Raw genomic sequence first — 6,000 nt, forward strand, 5'->3', positions numbered from 1 at the left:
ATTTAGCCATAATTTCCCGCTCTTATTTCTACAGCAACAATAACTTCAATTACATTCAATCATGGTAATGCTTTAATATAATTCATGGGTAAATATGTGTGATTATGTTAAATTTGCATTGTTAATTAAAGTAAGATGCTTTAGTGCCAATGAGACATTTTACCAAAGGGCCTTTTATTTTTCCTTGTTATTACACAGAGGAAAAGGAAAGCCCCGTTTCTAGCTTAGAGAATAAAGATGTAGAAAGAAGGGTCAGCAGAAAGACATTTGAAAGTTTATTTCAAAGGCAGGTTCAGTTATCATCCTTCCATCAAAGGACCTCAGAACTTCTTCAACCTGCTGGCAACTACCCCACAACTTACCTTTGCTGCAGGCTTTATTAAGCCCTTGAGAAGCTAAGGTGCAGGCAGTGGGTGAATTTTCACTCAAGGTCATTCTGCATGTCAGGAGCAGGGATAGGCAGGCTATTCTGTACATGATACGTGCTTTGGAGAAGCATTTGGCTACCGTGGTAATGCATGTGGGAGGAGACAGAAGCAGGACATGTGTGAGCTGCATCACATGAAAGGATATTCATGGGACCACAGGCAACACAAACCAAATTCCCAATCCAACACAAAAAGTGATAAATACTGGATCATGAGGTTGTCTTGCATTGACATCATGTTGTTGCTACCTGCATACTTGTGCAATGATAATATGAGTTACAGTGGGGAACCACTCTATAGTATAGTATAGTACCACTCTAGTCACAGTGGTACTATAAAACACTGGCAAGTTCAGATGGACATCAATGGCTTTGATTTCATGTCATTAACATCAGCTGCCCTGATTTCTGTGCAACTGGGCAACCTGGAAATCAGGCACCTCAGCTTCTAGTGGCTTGGAAATTTATTTGGCCTTCACTTTTTATGAGAAAGCATGAGAAAATGTTCATTTCTGTCCAGATCCCCTGTAAAAATCTCAGAGGTAAAGGAAGTGGTGCCAGAGCTGAAACATCTTCAAAGCTGAAATGTATGTTTGAAGTTTTAAAAAAATCACAAAGCCCTGAATTCAGACACTGGTTTTCAATAAAAACACTTACTAAAATAGTTTCTTTTTTGCAAGTATTTAAAGAAAAACTGTGGGTTTATAATGAAAAGTGACAGCAAGTTCTAGACAAAATTAGAGGCCACTTCTGATAGCTGGGAGATGAGAGTCTTTGCAAGGTCAACAGAAGATGATGCGGCCACTGCTGGAAGAGATTTGGGCTATCCAAGTTCCCAAGCATACAATGCCTTCATCAGAAGAGAGTAATTTGTCACATGGGAAGATGTAGGGTGAATATTCCATGGCACTAGCATAATAGTACCTCTCCTCCCCAAGAATGTATTGTTTTGCTAATGAAATGCCTGCTATAATTAGCATTTTCAATGTAGAAAGTGCTTACATGTGCATCCAATCTGACAAAAGCAGCTTTTCTGGGAAGAAATAATAATAATAATATCTGGGGTTTAGAAGGGCTTCACATTTTGGCTTATACATGTAACTTGCATTAAACCTCTCCCAATGTATGTAGAAAACAATTGTTTTATAATCCTCTCCTGTATCTTCATTGCCCACATAACACCATTTTTTGTGAGCTGTGCAAAGGCTTCAGCACTGGGAGCAGCAGCCTGGATCCAGTGCTGTGATGTTTTGCGTTCACCTGCAGACCACAGAGCACCCTGTACTTATTTTCAGAGGTATCAACCTCCTAAGGAACAGCTTTTCCTCAGGACATGCTGACGCCACTGGATGGTGAAGGCTGAGACCTGCCCACAACATGTGGAGGGTGAAGTAAGTTGTCCCAGATGAATTCAGCTCTTTGGCTGCTTTCAGGGGGTGTTGTGAATGGCAATTATTCTTGCTTTGCCTCCAAATGGGCTCCCCACCCATGCTCCTAACTGACAGCTCAACTTGAAAGAGTTCACCCGCAGGAAGCTATTAAACTGATGATCATTCTTGTGGTTTATGCACTGATACAAAAATGTTTCGTCTCAAAAAGGGGAAAAAAAAAAATAAAAATGCTGTGGTAATTTCTATAATCACTTTTTCTTCCTCTTAAATAAACTTGGGCAAGATCCCAACGAAGGTGGTTGACAGTGTTGGATAATTAAAGGATAGATCCTTTTCAGCATAACAGATTTGTGAACATTGTGTAAATACGTGTTTAGGCAACTGAAGGATTGTGCTTCACAGCAAATTCATGGACAGCTGCTTTAGGATAAAGCCTGGCTCAGCCAAAACAAGTGTTAAAAGCCAATGCAGAATGCTTTCTGCTGGGTTTTCCCGATGTCAAACACAGCTGTGGCATTTTGTTGAAATCTCCCTGGAACCCAAGTTCTCTCACCTCGTCAGAAGGCTGTGCATGGTTTCTGCTTTCCTCTTTCCAGGGGAATGGGAAAACAGCAAGGTCAATCTGAACCATTGGGAACTTCTCCCAGGAGGACAGGAGATGGGAGAATATTTGGGAATCTGTTCAATAGTATTTGAAGTGTGGCAGTGGCACAGAGCCAGGGGCAGGGTGCTCTGTGAGAGATTAAACACGGTCTTTTCACCAAGCACGTTTGGCTTAATGTGATTCCAAACTGGACCTCTTTGGTCTAAGAAATGAGCTGGGCAGCTCGCAGGAATTCCTCTGGAAGACTCCCACCTACCTCTGAGCCATGGCCAGGTCAGAGAGAGTGAATGTCTTTCCTTATCAGTAAGTACCTCACTCTCACTCCTGTTTCCCCCTCCATCTGTGTGGCTGTTTTTGTCTTTTCTTTCTGTTAGGGAGTGAATTGGCTTTGAGACTGGAGCCAGACCAGTTTGGACCACAGCTGAAATGGCACTTAACAGCATTAGACTGGCAGGTGCAACACTCACAGGCAGACTGAAAATCACTGACTTGACCAACAAGTTTCCAGAAGCTTCCTATGGCCTCACTTTCCCCTTTTGTTTTTCCTGTTGGTTCTCTTTTCCTCTCCCACCTGCAAAAACAGGGCTCTGCCCAGTTATGTCTTTTTTCCCTAATGATCTGGTAATGGATTGGGCATACTGCTCAGGAATAATGCTGTTGGACTGGAAGAAGAGTGCAACACACCAATTCTGAATACTGTCCACAGTTGTCTGTTGACTTCAATACTGATCTGCTTCCCTTCTGCTCTTCTTGATGTATAGACCCTTCAGGTGCTGGCACCAAGATGCCATTGGCATATGTGATCCACTGCTGTCCTGGTTTTGGCTGGGATAGAGTGAATTTTCTTCTTAGTAGCTGGTACGTTGCTGTGTTTTGGATTTAGCATGAGAATAATGTTGGTAGCACTCTAATGTTTTAGTTGTTGCTAAGTAATGCTTACACTAATCCAAGACTTTCCAGTTTCCCATGCTCTGCCAATGAGGTGGGGCATAAGATGCCAGGAGGCAACAGAGACAGAACACCGGTACTGAACTGGGGCTTCACTGGGGGGAGCTGCCCAGGAGGGGACAATTGCTGCTTAGGGATGGGATGGGCTTTGGTCAGTGGGTGGTGAGCAATTGTATTGTGCATCACTTGTCTTTCTTGGGATTCATTCCTCTCTATTTCCTATTCTTATTAATAATATTAATAGTGGTATATTTTACTTTATTTCAATCATGAAAGTGTTCTGATCTCGACCTCATGGGTTTTACCTTTTTCTCCTCTTCATCCCACTAGAGGATGTGGGGTTGTGTGAGTTAGTGGCTGTGTGGTACTTAGTTCCCAGCTGGGGTTAAACCACAATAAGTACTGACACCAAATACCACAGAGATGAGTTGGCACTGCCAAGGAGAGCTGGTTGACATGGGAATTGGGAACGATGGTTTCTGTGGAAATGAAACCTCCTGGCAGGAGTTTGTGATTCCTGCAGAGGCTGATCAAAGCATCATTTGGGTGATGAATAAGAAAAGGCAGGAGCACATCTGTCTTGTGGCCAGCCGTGTCCCCCTGTATACTGGCTAACTGTTCCAAGGTCTTCCAAAGAAAGGATGAAACAGTGTGGTGATTTGCCTTTCTAATAATATGTAGTCTTATTTATGTTTTGAGGTTAGAATGCCAATGTGTAGAAAGTCCATGTGAAGCCTTTCTGTGTTGGTTTGCCCTTTTCAGTACCTTGATTAGGTAAAGAAAGTGCCTAAAATGTTTCAGGGCCAGGACTGACCTTGGGGATAAGCAGTTGAACCATGAGGACACAGAGCAAGGCAAGCACATCTGCATCAGAAGAGTGCTCAAAAGAGGCCCTGAGATTCAATGGCTCACTCAGACTGAAGTCTTAAAAGAAAAGAGGCTTAAAAATCAGACAGAACCCTACAGCAAGGTCTCCTAAATGTCATGTGAATGTGCAGCATTCCCAGGCAGATGCCATGAAATGTTCAAGCAGAGAATCAAATACTACCAAGACGATTACGGAGCCCTTGTGGTTGACCAGTTAATACTTGGCAATCCACAGCTCACATCAAACTTAGAATTGTTTTGAAATCATAGGATCATAGAACAGTTTGGGTTGGAAGGGACCTTCGAAGGGGATCTAATCCAACTCCCCTGCAGTGAGCAGGGACATCTTCAACTAGATCAGGTTGCCCAGAACCACATCCAGCCTGGCCCTGAAAGTCTCCAGGGATGGGGCATCCACCACCTCCCTGGGCAACTTGTGCCAGTGTTTTACCACCCTCATTGTAAAGAATTTCTTCCTCACATCCAGCCTGAATCTCCCTTTTTTAGTTTAAAACCATCACCCCTTGTCATATCACAACAGGCCCCACTAAAACATCTGTCCCCATCTTTCTTATAGGCACCTTTTAAGTACTGGAAGGCTGCAAGAAGGTCTCTCCAGAGTCAGCATTTTTGCTCCTGATGCCTTTTTTTGCTTTAGTTGGGGAAATTTAGTCCTTGAAACATATATGCAAATTTAGTCTGTAAGTCACCTCCTGATTTCACTGAGCTACTTTACAAACATCTGGGCTTAAACCACGACAATAACTTACTGTTATCTTATTGATAAAATCTTACTGTTTGAGGGTGTGTGTGGTTTTGGTTTTGGGGTGGGTTTTTTTTTGTCTTCAAACCAAAATGCTCCATAGGAAAGTGTTGCCAAATAAATTACTGATGTATGTGTTGTGGTGAACATTTCAGGAATGTTCCAGCTCCTGCCTTCCTTTTGCTGTATTTTCAGCAGGTTACTCGAAAGATGACTTGAAGAGGTGGAGTCTGAGATAAAAGAGAACATAAATCAGATTCCGAAAGTATACACAGGGGCCTTTCGTTAACTGTTCCAATTCTCTGATATGTTTAACCCCAGGAAGTAACTTGATGAGTAAACCTTAGATCATACTCAGAACCACTAATTTTGCCTGAATCCGGTGTTGAAAAGGGGAATTATCCACTCTAAAACTTTATCCTCATCATCTGACTTGCATTTTAAGAAGTAATTCATCTTTTTCTTAGTCGACCTCCAACAAAGGTGTTAGTTGTTGTGTGGTTTAAGGGGCTGGATAGAGATGACACGTAAAAGAGCAACAAGTTCTTTCTTTGGTGAGGGGATTTTCTTGCCACACAGCTCACCAATTAAAACTCCACTCCAGCAGAATGTGGTAGGGCTCTGCCATCTTTAAAGATTGGTTTCCTAAGGAAGTGAGAAACATGCTATTACATGCTCTGTATGTCTGCTTCTCCCTGCCATCCCTCCCACACCCCACACTCCCCCTCACCTGCCCCAAGAGTGTTAAAATCTGCTGATTTATTTTAACCACAAGTATAACAGAGGGGTGCAGTTTCCAAAATTACCAAGCTGTTAGGAAAGTCTTGGAAATCAGAGGCTGGGTAATGTGAGACAATTTACAGCACAAGCTTACTCCTGTTAGACAGCATAGAAGTTTAGCCTCAGACACCCCTCTGTAGGAAACAAAGCTTCACTAGTCCTGCTACTCCTAGAAATACATGTTCATTATTTCTTTAATTCTGAAGAACAATTTTATCCA

This window comes from Nestor notabilis, unplaced genomic scaffold, assembly GCF_000696875.1.
Source record: "Nestor notabilis isolate BGI_N333 unplaced genomic scaffold, ASM69687v1 scaffold4031, whole genome shotgun sequence".
NCBI lineage: Eukaryota > Metazoa > Chordata > Aves > Psittaciformes > Psittacidae > Nestor > Nestor notabilis.